Genomic DNA, 16,220 nt, shown 5'->3' on the forward strand with positions numbered 1-16,220 from the left:
AAAAGCATTTAGGAGCAGAGTCATGTTTATGCGAGGTCATACCTTGTGGTGTCCTTTTTTGTGATACGCTACCCTTCCTGTGATCAGCCACTGCTTTCCCCTTTGGCTTGAACTTTGTCATCAATGCAAGATCTGGATTTTGAGGTTTGAGAGTGAGGTTTCAGAGACAACCTCCTTTCTTCTTCTTGTAGCAAGATCCCAATGAGCTCTTCAAAGCCTGGATTATTTTTTCTTGCATTCAATCCTGTTATAAACATCTGATAGTCATCCGTCATGCCGTTCATAGTAATCGTCACCAAATCATCATTCGCCACGGTCTGATCGATATCAGTTAGTTTATATTTAAACTCCTTTATCCGAGACATGAATGAAGAAACATACTCATTCTCCTCCATCTTGATGGAGAGAATCTTCTTCCTGAGGTACAAGGTTTGACTGGTGTTCTTCATCTCGTACATCTCTTTTAGAATCATCCATATGTCATTCGCTGTTTTGCAATCCCGAATGTGAGGGATGATGCAATGTTTGACTGATAACTTGAGGAGAACCTTCGCCTTCATCTCCCTTTTCTCTCAATCCTGAATCATTGTATTCGATCTACAAGTCGTAGTGGTCGGCTTGACCTCATCACTGGTGGCAATGCCATAGGCATTTTGTCCCTCAAGTAGAGTCGAGAGCTTAAACTTCCAATTAGTGTAATTGGAACCATCAAGCTTATTAATCTCATTGAGATAATATTTAGATATTTGGTTATTCATATTGAATAAAAAACTTCAATAATGTAAACAAACCCCAGATCTCCTTTACAAAAAAAAAATGCTAACCCCAAATTCCTCATATTCTTGAAAAGAAAAAAAATGCCCCCTTAGTATCAGATAATAATTCCTTTAAAAATAATGCAGTGCCATTTCTTTTAATTAAAGAAACTCCCCTTTTTTAATTAAAAAAATTCAATTATTGAAAAAACGGCAGCAATGAATGGATAATGCTCTCCTGTAATCTGAGCAACATTCCACATTCAACGATCCACTCTGGCACAACAACACTCCTCTCTGTGGTTTTTGTCACCTTAGCGATCTTTCCTTCTGAAAAATTCAACAGTAGATCTTCACTCCACTCCAGCAATTGTCATAGGAAGGCCTCAATCATGGCGCTATGCTGACTACCACTTGTGGATCAGCAACCACCTCACGGATCGCCTTCAGACTACGACTTCTCCAAGCCAGAAGTAGAATTGCATAGCCACCACGCACAAAAAAAAAAAAAGAACTCTCCCTGCAGCTCTGCTTATCAATCTGACCTCCTTCTTGACGCAGGTGCAACCTCCCATGTAGGTTTGAATCCTCACACTCTTGCAGCCACAATGGCAATTTTTCACAGCCAACAAACAAAGAACCACACAGTCACCTTACATTTACCAGGAATCCCTCATGCTACAACACCAAACTTCTAGTTTCTTTCCACCAGTTCACAGGCTGAATCATTCGATGCTACCACGACCACCGAGGTTCTCTCAGTCAACACACTTCCTCTGCGCAAATGGCAGAGCACCAACCAACTCAAACGCAGTGTTTTTGTTGAGAAGAAAAAACACGCAGCTCCCAGCACTCAACCTTCGAATGCCTCCACGCAGGCTTTCACATAGTCGGTGCTTTTATCCACAGGGAAGTCGTGAAGCTAGTCACGACAATACATGTCGGAGTCTCGACCCTCCAGCCAAAGCTCGCACCGAGTTTCCAAAACGAAATTGTGCTTAGTTTTATAGTGCGGTCGTCGCACTTGTCCACTCAAATTTCACGACGACTCCGCTACAGTCGCGCCCTCACTCAGTTTACAGGATTAACAGTCCTGCAGCTATGATACCATGTCAAGAGTTGCACAGGGAAGATATGAAATGAAAAACCAACACAAGAGGAGCTCACAAGTGTGGATCACCAGGAGCTCCTACAAGCAAAATGTCACACAAGCTTCACATTAATCTCCAATAATAAATAGATACAATTTGTTAGGGACAACAAATCATATCCCTGAATAATAGAAATTGAATGACTAAGAAAAGTAGAATGCATAACTACGTAACAAGAATAACCTATTTTCCATTAATTCTAACAAGTAAAAGATGTGAAAATTCATAATTTTAGGTATCCTAAAAGTTTTTGATGGTGTTGAATTTATTTCCACCATCAAAAACATGATTGAAACACTACCTCTACAAGATTTTTTGAAATTATTTTACCAAGATTCTAGCCACTTTTAACCATCTGAGCAATTCCTCAACCTCCATATTATAATGTCAGTGAATTCTCGTGAGAAATTGAATTGAAATCGAACTTAGTCAAAGAAATCTCGTCAAATAAAAGATGAAATCGAATGTGGTTATGTAGCGAAGTTGAATTGCCAATGAAATAAACGTTCAAGCTGCATGTAAACCGAAACGTCCACAAACTGAAATGTTCAGCTACATTTTACCACTAGCCCACATCGGCAAAATCTGGTTATAGGAAGTAGTGACCTAGTTATGACACTGAAATCAAATCATTGAAATGTTTAGATTTTAAATTTAAAATATTATAAAAGAGAAAATAATAAGTTTAAAGACAAGGTGTCAATATATTCATATCCATCTTTTAAAAGCCCATGAATAATATTAATTTTGATTAAATACCGATCCCCATATCATATTTATTAATAAATTTAAAAACTTTATTTTTGAAATTTGAAATCTCGAATGCCTAGAGGGATGTTGGGTTTTCGCATTCATGTGCAGTTGAATTACGAGGAGTTATTTTAGATGTTAGTTGATTTTATGTATAAGGTGTAGTATTGATTTAGATGTGTTGAAGTTAGTGATTTATATCCTATCTATTATAATTATTATAATCAATAAAGAGATTGAAGCGTGATTTGTGTGTGACATGGTTTTTTAATTTTAATTTTTGATATAGTTTGAAGCGTGATTTGAGTGTGACATGGTTTTTTAATCTTAATTTTTAATATAGTATTAAAGCTGGTTCAGACTTGATTCTCTCACTAGAATCATTGAGATCATACGAATTTAGCTATAATACTTCTGTGTATATAGATTAGTTTAATAAAATGTATTATCTAGTGGTTGTGTTAGTAAAATTTTTTGTTCCTTGGTGAGTAGATTTGTTTCCATGTTGAAATTGAAGTGGTGAGTAAATGAGAACGGTTGAAATGTCTCCATATTTCATCGCACGGTGGTGGAATTTGGGATGATGCTTTCCATTTCCTTTCATATTCCCCAACAATACAAACAACAATGCAACAAATCTCATGCGTTGTAGTTGAAGCTTAAGATACGGACAGTTTGATAAGATCTGAATGAAATCCAAGCTTCCAGGCACGGTTTGATATGCGCAAACACCTCCTACCTGCCTTGAGAACGTGAAGCATCATCACCATCACTGCCATGGGTGACTTCAACCCTGCAATCCATCCACGAAGCGTATGTCCCGAAAAAATCGGTGTGATCTGTGGAAAGCCTATTCTTGTCCTCGTTCGGGTATCTTGACACATGTGTGCCATCACCAATAACTCTAAACCACAGTCTGCAATTCCGACACGTGTATCATATAGTGCTAAAGAATCTGTGTGGCGTAGCTTCTGCCTTACACCATGGCCAGAGGATGCAGATCTGATCTATTTATAAGATTGGCCAATTTTATGTTCCGATTGGGAAGTGGGAAGTGCTTCTGTTGGATGGAAAGTGGTAAAGTCCTCTTCATGTGCAGAAGATCATGGTTGTGTAACGCATGCAATAATAAAGTATATTTATGAAGGCTTCACTTTAAATAGATTAATGGGATGAACTAGATGGAGGAATGATAGAATCAAAATATGAGTGTGAACATTGTGTATGAAAATTGACAAATGGATAGGATAGGTTAGGTCAGAAAATATTGGTATCTCCTAACATACTAATTATTGAATAGATTAATGTGACGTTTATTAGTTATAAGTAGTTTTTAATAAGGTCAAGTGGGTGTGATCTGTTTTTTAGAAGTATAATTTATTTTATAGAAGGTCAAGTTGTAGAATTGTCAATGTTTTTTGTACCCAGAATGTTATCTATAACAGAAGACCATATAGTCAAGAGATGGTGGCAATTCCATAAGAAGCTTTAGTATCAAGACTACTAACAAGGATGGTTTGAAGCATTTATGTCTTAAATGGATCAAGTGGGAAGCTCAAAAGTGTGGTGAAGAAAAGAGAGTGAGATTTCAAAATGGATATGAGAGCTATTGATGACTCTATCAGAGAAATGTGACAGAGAATCATTTATTGTTGTAATGTATGTTACATGTAAACATTAAGGGAGAATGTTCCACGCAATGCTTCCATGTCATGTGTAGTTGTTATTATGAATAAAGAAGAATCAGTCTAGATGTTGTTGTTTCCTATGAATTGTAATGTATGTTACATGTAAACCTTAAGGCAGAATGTTCCAGGTAATGCTTCCATGTCATGTGTAGTTGTTATTATGAATAAAGAAGAATCAGTCTAGATGTTGTTGTTTCCTATGAATTATAATTGTAATCTAGATATGTCTAAATTAATAATTTATATAGTATATATGTGTAACTATTATGAAAAAAATAAAAAATAAAATGTAATTTATAAAATTAGCTAAAGATCAATGCGAAATCTAAGTTCCCCGTTTTCTGTTTCATATTCGGCGGAAGTTTAGTTTAGATTCAGTTGAAACAGTTATAATCTCATAATGGTAAATTTCATCTATTCAAAACATTTAAAAAAATACACACACATACTACTTTACTCCATACATCCCTCAGCGGAACATGCTTAAATCGTTCCGAATTTATGTCCTGACGTAACTCTGGTTACTTCAATTTATCAAGCCGAAAGAAGATGGGAACATGCTTAAATCGTTCCGAATTTATGTCCTGACGTAACTCTGGTTACTTCAATTTATCAAGCCGAAAGAAGATGGCTAGCAGAACCAATTTCAGATTACGCAATTGTAAAAGTCATAAGAATCTCTACCGTCAGTCATAAGCGATTAAAATGAAGCTATCGAGACTCCCAATTATGCGATTGAGGAGAAATATGGTACTAATACAAAATATCGCCACCCCAAGTTGGCAGTACAGCTCTATACGCGATGCATACATCAATTCTATGCTACAGCAACAATCAGAATCGGGGGCTAATTTGCGTATCCTATTCAACATTATGAATACTAGCCTCCTGAAGTACTCTCGGGGTAATAACAACTTAAAAGCGGGTGATATTGTCGGATCACCTCCGCTTCTTCGCTTCAGCGTTACTCTTACACAAGTTAGCCTTGATACATACTAGAATGGCTTAAAATTGCAGTCCTTCGAACGTCTGGCCAAATTGCCAATTTGCAGGAGCAATGTTATGGGAAGTGATAGTTGTCCCGTTGCTGGTGGTGACCTGGAAGGACAGACTCTGCCCATTTAAATAGGAGTTGCTCTTCCCATTCTGTCCCCAGTTTCGGGACATTGCTTTCCAACTAGTGTTGGAGCCTTTGATGGAAACCGCCTCCACATCCCCTGCACCTCCTACATTGGTAATGAGTACCAAATTGAAGTAGGAGTGCCCATTGATCGTGAATCGAACTCCTCCCTTCCTCACGCATGGCACCCTGCACGCATATATATTAACCTTGCAGCTAAGGATTTCATCCTAATTAAAGTCCAATTGGAAATAAAACTTCAGGTTGAAGAATAGCATTATAGTGTTATCAGACTAATTAGGGTAGCAATTAATTACCTTCTGAATATGATTGGAATAATGCCACTTCTGTATATGGCGATCTGTTGAAAAGCAGGTTGAGCCATGTCGAAGTGTTGGAGAGGTGGATTGCACCATCCTCCATTGTCGTTGGGAAGAGCATTGTTAGGGGGACAGAGGTTAGTCGCAGTAACTGTCACAGTGCTTGGTAGGCACCACTGAGGGTCGTAGTGGTGGTTGCATTTCATTTCGTAGCAGGCTCCACAGGTAGCTCCATTGTTGAGAAGCGTCGTGCTCAGAGCTGCAGCATTTGTTCCATAGCCTTGGCTATATGTATCCGCACGCACCGCCTGTCCAATTAATTTCACAGTCGATTTGCTTAACTAACATATGGTATGAAATAATTATCTAAAGCTGAAAATGAAGCCAGTATTATTGAACGTACTACGCCCATGCACCCCGACGCATCGTTGCCACCGTAAAACGTAGCATGTGCGGATTGCTAGTCGCTACCTAGTGCATAGGCTGTACCAGCTATCCACAAGAAACCGAAGGTTGTGGCCAATATTACGGGAGCCATTTCACAACGAAACAGATGCTCACTTAAAGATAGGTAGGTTTCCTCTTAATGTTTATCTAACCCTAGAACTAAGTAGAATGGAAAGTAGAACCGATCATCTGAGTCGATGGCTGATTGGTGAGCTCCAACAGATATAAAGAATCGGGAGGTTGATAAGTTATCGAAATTTCTTCCGCTAACGTCGGCACCGACCGTAACGAGCGGATATTGTCTAGATATTAATATCCGTTGGAGAGTCGTTTGGTGCACAGTGCACATGCACCGCACGTTCAAACTTTCGGTGACATCTGCACACGGGATTCAAGAATCAGGTGAATATTGCGATGACCAAGGGGTTCTTATTTTCAAAAGTCTGACCACAATATGACCGACACTAGGAGAAGTAGGGTTTCTTATTTTCAAAAGTCTAACCAAAATATGACTGACACTACTGGAACTAGAACTAGGGGTTTTTATTTTCAAAAGTCTGACCACAATATGACCGACACTACTGGAAAGGCCGGTGGCCCGTGGGTGACAATTAAGGTTTATACTTCTCATCTTACGCTAGTTTTACGTACGTTGATCACAAAATTCATGTGCTTATTCATATCATTGCTTGAATTTTCTTATCTAACGGTGTCGGCCAGTGTTTGCAAATACAAAAGCATATATGTGAACTGTTTCAACGGTCCTCAACGCTGAAGTGTTGTTTACAAGCAAAAACAAGCAGCTACGTCATAATGACTGGATAGATTTGTTCACCGAGTACGAAATGGCTGCTTGACCAAACTATCCCTGTTACATGACAAAACTGTGCCCGCAACTATTCTAGTTTTAAAGGAAAATAAATGATTAGAGGTATAATCGAACATTTTGACGAGCATTACCGAAATGTATATTGTTTCAAACGTCATTTCAACGTGTGATAAAGAGGTGATAAAGCAGGGGTGATAAAGAGCCCATCTAAGTCGAAATATAAAGCGAGAGTACTAAGCGGGAGAAAGTTTTTTGACGAGGACATAAAGTAGCTATATGATGTGAAATTTGCTCCAACATAGATAGATAAATGAATTGGTGCTCGTGAGAGGACGAATTTCGCAACGATCAAAATTTTGAATAAATGTAGAGCAGGGGATGAAAAACCTAACCAAAATATCCGATCGTTAATGGATGTATAGTATTAACGAGCAACAAACATAGGTAGCAGCGAGTACTAGGATAATGGTGGACTGTGAGCAGATGTATTAATTAATGCCATCGTAATGGCTGTATAGAATAGACGAGCAATGAACATATGGGAGCAGCAGGTACAGTTGTATGTTGGAGGAGGATTAGGATTATGGTGGATTGTGGGGATGTACCAATAAAATTATTAATTTAAAAATTGTGATGAAATTTGTGTTTATTTAATAATTTTGATGAAGTTTGTGTTTAATTTTTATGTGTATTAATGTAACCATTGTAGTAAAGATGTGTTTTGTTTTTATGTGTATTACTGTTATAGTAGTTCATAAAAGTATGATTCAATTTTGAAAAGGTGTTAGTTTAGGTTATTTATAACTTTTTAAATAATTAAATAGTTAATATTTTTAAAAATAATTTAATTATATATATATTATTAAATATTTTATATTTTAGATTGAATTAATAAAAATTATAGAAATTTTCACTTTTATGAAATAACTATGTATTTTTTTAATTTTTTTCTACCTTTTATATATATGTATGTTAGAATAATGATTAATGTCACTGGTTGGTTCGAAACGGGTCGACAAAAGTTTGATTATGTGATTTTGCCGAAGATTACCTAAACAATATTATGGATCACAGAAGTCTAAATTCCTTAATGATTAATGTTATATTTGTTTTCTAATTCATTTTATGAAAATGTTATAATCTATAAAATGCACCATTAAATTGATTGAAATTAAGAGAGACAGTGTTTCGGATTAATCACATTGCAAGGATTCGACGTTTAGAACAAACTAATGTGGTTCATCCTCGAGACAAGGCTAATGTGGTTCATCCTCAAGACAAGGTGAGAAATCGATCCATCTGAGAAAATAAAGAGCAGGGATGCATCATTCCACAGTGTTAGCCATTATGTAAAAATAAATTACTTATTTTCGAACGAGTGAAAGCTTATTAATTAAATAATAAAATAATAATATAAGCAGGGCTGACCTAGTCAAAATATAATAAGTGATTATAATAATATTAGGTAAAAGTTTGTTTTTTGTTGGTAGAAATATAATATGTTTACCAAATTAAATAACTCAAATCTTATAAATTCATATAATAATGTCATAGGACTTATAAATTTATCTAATAATAATAGTTTGAAAATAATTAATTTTAAAATTTTATATAATAATATGTTACTAAAGAACTAACATATTTGCTAAGTTAAATAACTAAAATCTGATAAATTATTATAAGTTTATATGATAGTAGTTTGAAAATAGTTAATTATAGAAAATCATATAATAATATAATACTAATATTATGAATCTATATAAAAATTCAAATGAAATTAATAATCAGTAATATAATTATTTATTTATATGAATTTTTTTTTTTATTAATTTTTTTTAGATAACTATATATTAACAAACATTCAAAAAGGACTATAAGGGGGAAAGTCATTAAATAAAACGAGGAAGATAACAAAAGCTAAGAAAAATAAGGGGGAGGAGAGGGAGGCAGAGTTAAGAGGCGAGAGCTGGAATCTAGCTTTTACTTAGCTTCCAGCCATCATCCCTATTCAGGTTATTGGTATGCCTCTCAATCTCAATCGCTTCCTTGAGTTTCCTGTGGTGGAAATGACCAATTTTAGCAATGAATTTAGACTCTTCAATGCAGACATGGTGCTTAGATTTCTCAGCATGTTTTGCAAGGGCTGACATGCGGGAGCGATTATGTCTGAGGTCAGCCACATGTTCACTGATCCTCTGCTTAATAGATCTCCAAGTTTCTCCAATGTAGGGGATACCACATGAGCAAGGAACAAGGTAGACCCCTTTTGAGCTCATTGGGTCAATAGGGTCCTTGACTGACCTAAGAGAATTTTTAATGGTATTGAGAGGCTTGAAGGACGAAGAAACATTAGTTTTCTTAAGAATATGGGCAATCCTATCAGTGGTCCCTTGGATATACGAGAGATGAACCTTAGAGATAGGATCAGAGAGGGCATATTTAACCTTCGGTTCCTTGCTAGCTCTGTGAAAAGCCTTAAGGCTATGGGATCGGTTGTACCCGTTATTTTAAAAAACCTCAAGAACATGAGATTTCTCTTGATCAAGATGCTCGTCATCGGAGATTCTTAGGGCACGGGTAGCGAGAGTGCTGAGAACCCCAAATTTTTTAGCAGGGAAGTGCTGAGAGTCGGCATGGAGGTACTGTTCCATGTGAGTCTTCTTTTGAAAAACTTGGTAACAGACGGACCCATCATCCTTCCTAGAAAGCAGGATGTCAAGAAAGGGAAGGCGACCATTCTCCTCCACCTCCATGATGAACGTGATGGAGTCTGATTAGGAATTAAGGTGCTCAAGAAAAAAATCTAGTTTCTCTCGACCATGAGGCTAGATGACACAAGTGTCATCAACGAATCTCTTCCATTTTTTAGGACAATATTTGGTCGAAGCAAGGGCCCTGGTTTCAAAATCTTCCATGAACAAGTTTGTGACAATAGGGGAGAGGGGGGAGCCCATCGCAACACCACAATTTTGTTCATAGAATTCACCCTGAAAGCTAAAAAAAGTGGAGGTGAGGCAAAGGCCAACTAATTTGGCCGTGTCTTTATCGGTAATAGGAGACCTTTGTTGAGAAGACTAAAGACAGAGGGATAGAAATTCTTGCTTGATAGATTAATAACATTCTTCAAACCCCTATTATTATCATCATCATCATCATCATCATCATAGCTGGTGTTGTTGTAACTATTTTTATTGTAATTATTATTACATCTATTATTATTATAGTCATAAATATTATTATTATATTTATTGCTATGATAAGAGTTATTAATATCGTTATTGTGATTTAATTAATTAGTATTATTACTATCAACCCTAAAAATTAAATTGTTATTATGAACGAGGTTCTTAGAAATATTCTTGTTTTTAGCAGAGATATTAGAGTAGATGTTGTGTTTATTTGTGTTATGTCTATTAAAATGAAAGGGCCGAGAGGGAGACAACATGATTAAGGATGGGACGGTGGAGGAGCAATCCGCTAAGTTCGAATTGATGGAGGAGGAGAGAGCTAGACCAATAACCAATGCCGGGGGCGAGCTGGAGGGAGGGGGAAGGAGGATTCTGTGGTGGAAGAAATCACTCAATAGCATGTATCTGCGTGGAGAGGGGGAGGGATGTTGCGAAGAGTGGACTTGGACCTCTCAACATAGTCAGAGTACTAGACAGTGATTACGGAAGGTGGAGGTATGAGCGAAGATGAGGGGTTATCATCGAGGGAGGGAACGGAATGGAAGAGGTTAGACCGAGGGGACAATGAATTCACTAGGTTCATCAACAATGCTGCAGAGGGTGGTATCGCTGATGGAGATGAGAGAGAAATGTCAACAGCTAGTAGAGAGGACCGAGCAGGTGCCGAAATCGAGTCCGTGAATGGATCCCTGGGAGATCTGGAAGGAGATATGTCAACAGCCACCGGAGAGGACCTAGCGGGTGCTGAAACCGAGTCCAAAAATGAATCCGCAGGAGATCTGGAGGATGGGTCAGTGGTAGGAAGCAACTTGACAACTTGTGAAGAGGACTCAGCAAGTGCACCAGAAACATAAACCTGAAGAGGGGAAGTAGAAGGAGACCGTCCAACAATTTTGAGAGAACACCCTGGGGGAGAGGGGGAAGATGCAGAATCGGGTTTTGAAGAAATTTGCGTGCAAACCCAATTCCTCAATGCAGAGACCTGTTCATTGTTTACTGCACTAGCAGATTGAAGCAGATCCAAGCTAAAAACAAAACTGGAAGAGCGTTTCCCATAATTCAATAGCCTTTCGAATTTAATGAAATGCTTTTTCTTGGAGGATTCTTCCAATCGGAGGGCCTTCGCTGCCGAACTACTGTCAATCACATTCCATAGGGACACTGAGATCTAGTTTGCTAGATCCAAATGGAGCCAGAGAAGTCTTGCTCCCGCACGTCAGCCTTTACAGAACATGCTGAGAAATCTAAGTACCATGTCTGCATTGAAGAGTCTAAAGTCATTGCTAAAATTAGTCATTTCCACCACAGGAAACTCAAGGAAGCGATTGAGATTGAGAGGCATACCAATAACCTGAATAGGGATGATGGTTGGAAGCTAAGTAAAAGCTGGATTCCGGCTCTCGCCTCTTAACTCTGCCTCCCTCTCCTCCCCCTTATCCTTCTTGGCTTTAGTTATCTTCCTCATTTTATTTAATGGCTTTCCCCCCTTATAGTCCTTTTTGAATGTTTGTTAATATATAGTTATCTAAAAAAAATAATTAAAAATTTTGATATAAATAAATAATTATATTATTGATTATTAATTTCATTTAAATTTTTATATAAATTCATAAAATTAGTATTATATTATTATATAAGACTCTATAATTAACTATTCTCAAACTACTATCATATAAACTTGTAATAGTTTATCGGATTTTAGTTATTTAACTTAGCAAATATGTTAGTTCTTCAGTAACATATTATCATATAAAATTATAAGATTAATTATTTTCAAACTATTATTATTAGATAAATTTATAATAGTCATATGACATTATTATATGAATTTATAAGATTTGAGTTATTTAATTTGGTAAATATATTATATTTCTACCAACGAAAAACAAACTTTTACCTAATATTATTATAATCAGTTATTATATTGACTAGCTCACTGCTTGCTTATATTATTATTTTATTATTTGAGAAACGTCGACCCAATCCTTGTGATGTGATTAATCCGAAAGACTATCTCTCTTAATTATGGATCACAAAAGTCTTCGACCTAACTTGATTGAAATTGTAAATTTTCCTGATTTAATACTTTCAAAAATATCTAACTTATAAGGTTTACAAAATTTATCAATGATTCATTAAATTTTTGTAGAAAAATATATTTTTATTTAGAAAAAGGAATGAAGAAAAAAATAAAATAGAATAAAAAAGATGTTATAATGGGCATAACAATATAGTGAAATTCACCAAATATTATTAATCAATAAAATTGAAAAACATAACCATAGAAATGAAAACAATGATAGCTCATATAACACTATATAAGTACTGTTATCACTTAAGAATTCTAATTTCAAAACTGCTCACATTAGTTTGATGGTAAAAATTAGGTGCTAGTCTAGGTTTGAGTTTTTGTTTGCCTTAGAGTCTGAGTCTTAGGAGTCCATTATGCATCCTCATTCACCACTGGTCTCATAATTCACACAACTTCCATGTGTCAGCTTTGTTCAAAGGTTATTATGTGCTACAAATCTCTTTAGGATATTTCATAGTGCATAAGTCAGTTTTAGGTGTTTTCGCAGCGCAACATGTTTCAGGTGATTTCGTAGCGCAGAAACCTGGTCTAGGTGATTTTGTGCTGATCCATAGCAAATCTCACCCAGCTGTCATACTTATCAGAATCTGCTGTGTTTTAGGTCGTTAGGTGTCTTGGTACTGGCACATGTTGCAGTTGTTGCTGAGAAGGAGACAAAGGGTTCTGTTTACAATTTGCATGTATTTAATGGAAAGTTGCTCGCTGGCATCAATTAAAAGATACAGTTATACAAATGGGAGAACCGTTCTTTTGATGAAGCCTGGAAAACAGAATACAACGTCTCAAGAGAATCAACTGTGCCACCTGGTTTATCTTATTGAGAATGCCATTATGAATTTGCCACCTGGTCACGGAGATGTTTTCCCTTCTCTTTTGAACAGTGAGAAGCTTGATGAACTACTCTCACAGGATGTAAAAGGTGGTACACTTATCTCTTATGAAGGCCGAGTTCAGCTTCTAGAGATTGCACAGGTTCCAGAGGAGCATACTGGCGAGTTCAAGGTCATTTTCACCTGCATCTGTGGTGGATTGGGCAGGCGATAGTTGGAGATGGGAAAAATCCTCGCAGAGAAAGGCAACAGATTGCTGAAATTGAAAAGCAGGCAAAGGAAGCAAGCCAGCTCACTGCAGTTACCACGAGGACTACAAATGTGCACGGTGATAAGTTGATTGTCACCACAACTAGTCCATTTGAGCAGGCCGCTTTTGGTTCTAAAACGGATTGGTGTGTAATGGCAATATCTACCACAAATCTCTATCTTTGAGTCAATCATATATATGTTAACTCTGATGATATCAAGGAAACTGGTTATACATACATTATGCCAAAGAACATATTGAAAAAATTCTTTTGCATAGCTGACCTTAGGACTCAGATTTCGGGGTACATTTACGGTATAAGCCCTCCCGACAATCCACAGGTGAAGAAAATTAGCTATATAGCTATGCCTCCACAATGGGAAACACATCAGCAAGTTCATTTGCCTTTGGATTTGTCGGAGCACAAATTTTTGAATGATTTAGAGCCTTTGGGATGGATGCATACACAACCCAACGAGCTTCCTCAATTATCACCTAAGGACTTAACATGCCATGCTCGAATCTTGGAGAATAATAAGCAGTGGGATGGAGAGAAATGTATCATTCTTACATGCAGTTTCACTCCCGGCTCCTGCTCCTTAACTGCATATAAGCTTACTCCAACAGGTTATGAATGGGGGTAGCTCAACAAAGACACTGGAAGAAATCCACATGGTTATCCCGCGAAGAAACAGAGTTTGAGCTCAACTTATGCCAACCTGGTGAAGCTTCTTGTGTGGCGCATATAAGAGACAGGGTGAATGCTGATGAATCAAGTTCGAATGTTTCCTATGAAGCTCCAGAAATACTTCAAACATGCCACTTGGAAAAGATAGTGAAATCACTTGCACCAGATCGTTGTGTCTTTGGTTCTCGTGATGAAATACTTGATGAAAATGTCCATTTAAGCCAAGACCAACTTCCACACAGGTTTCTTCGTTTTCATGAAAATCAGTAAATAGAAACTCAGGAACAAGAATCAACCAGTAATCCTGAATGGATACAAGGAGAACATTTTGTGCATCAAGCCATACAAAATTTCAGGTTCTCATATGCATTAACAAACATAACTCTAGTGATGAAAAACTTGTCAAGTAGTGCGAGGATCAACAAGTCTATTTATACAAAGTTTAAAGTAGACGAGCCAAAACCATGTCAAGAGCTCGCAGAGGACTTTGGGTTATAGGTAATGCCGCAGCACTGAAACAGTCAAATAACTTGTCAACGTTAATTGATGATGAAAAAGACAATTCAGCAGAAAATGACAGTTGAATGGCTCCATCATACCTTCAGAATAGCCCAATTATTTGATGATAGCAGAGGTCCAGATTCCCCTGCAAAACTCTGAAGATAACATCATTGGAGGTTTTGAATCCACAGAAGCCAAAGTACAAACAACCCATAATATTAATCATGAAGGAGAAGTTAACAAGGCTCGCTACATGCCATAGAATTCATTTGCCATTGCAACGAAGACAGTGAGCTCAGATGTTTATGTGTTTGATTAAAGCAAGCATTCATCAAAGGCTCCTCAAGAAAGGGTTTGCAATCCTGAATTGATATTGAAAGGTCATTCTAATGAAGGATATGGTTTGACATGGAGTCCTCTCAAAGAAGGTCACCTACTAAGTGGTTCAAACGATGCACAAATATGCTTGTGGGATATAAACGCTGCATTTGGAAAGAAAGTGCTTGAGGCCAATCAAATATTTAAGGTTCATGAGAGAGCAGTTGAAAATGTTTCATGGCATTTTAAGCACGAATACCATTTTGGCTCTGTTGGAAATGATTGCCATTTTTCTCATATGGGACATGCGTACACCTGCACCTAACAAGCCTCAACAATCAGTTGTAGCTCGTCAGAGTGAGGTTAACTCTTTGGCCTTTAATCCGTTCAATGAGTGGGTGTTGAGAAAAGAAAGCTCAAGACAGTCAGAGTTTGGATGAAGACTAACGCTCAGCAGTTTCGTAGCGCACTACAAAACTACTGAAGCAACACAGTCTAATTTCAATTAACCGGTTTTTGAATATGAGTGGGAATTTTGAAAGGGTAATGTCTACAAGGTATGCAAGGCATCAGCTGAAGCTATTAAGATTCAACCAGGTCAAGACAGGTGGAGATAATATGTATTTGAATCCAACTTTAGATTTTTGTCATAAAGTGAGCATGTTTACCGCACTTCAGGATATGTAAAACAGTTTGCAAGAATTTTGGCTTTCACGCATGAAAACGGTGGACAACACATCAAAGACGTGGAAGTTTGCTCCTTTTTGGGTCATTAAAAGATAAAGGATATACTTTGTCGGATCCGAACATTTTGAGGCAAACTAAAGACCGGTACACAGGGGTAGTTTCCTATGTTTCAGGGCATTGTAAAATATGTGACATTGAAGATCAACATGGAGCCTTGAAGATCCATCATAGCCAAAATAAGAAGGGAACCAGATGTCAAAGAACGAGGATGATTGTAGACCAAAGCTGTTATGAAATCAGATTCCTACTTGATTTAGATATCTAGAAGGTCTAGTTGAAGTTTGTTACATTTAATAAGCAGTTAAAAGTTAAACAGGTGTCATTATATGTAGTTCTCGAGTTCCCCTAATGTTTAAGGAATCTCAATCAGGTCTATATATAGGAGAAACAGAAATTTAATAGAGGTAGGAAGTTTATGTAAAAAAGCCCTGTTGTGAAGCTTATGTAAAGACTCTGTTCTTTTGGTAATACAGTAATGGTTTTTGCTACTCAAGAATCATAGTGACTTCAATGTATGAATTCCTCTTGTTGTCTTTCACGTTGTTT

At 37.0% G+C, this 16,220-nt stretch overlaps 3 pseudogenes; 2 read left to right on the forward strand and 1 right to left on the reverse strand.

Annotated features, from left to right (window-relative positions):
* Window positions 1-5,349: 5,349 nt before the first annotated feature.
* LOC149164802 (expansin-A2-like) lies at window positions 5,350-9,813 on the reverse strand (annotated as a pseudogene).
* A 3,214-nt stretch (window positions 9,814-13,027) lies between these two features.
* LOC149164803 (pre-mRNA-processing-splicing factor 8A pseudogene) lies at window positions 13,028-14,169 on the forward strand (annotated as a pseudogene).
* A 403-nt stretch (window positions 14,170-14,572) lies between these two features.
* On the forward strand, window positions 14,573-15,367 carry LOC149164804 (histone-binding protein MSI1 pseudogene; annotated as a pseudogene).
* Window positions 15,368-16,220: the final 853 nt, after the last annotated feature.

The sequence above is a fragment of the Pinus tabuliformis genome, chromosome 5_1, assembly GCF_031772625.1.
Source record: "Pinus tabuliformis cultivar Carrire ecotype Pingquan chromosome 5_1, CPIR1, whole genome shotgun sequence".
In the NCBI taxonomy this organism is placed as follows: domain Eukaryota; kingdom Viridiplantae; phylum Streptophyta; class Pinopsida; order Pinales; family Pinaceae; genus Pinus; species Pinus tabuliformis.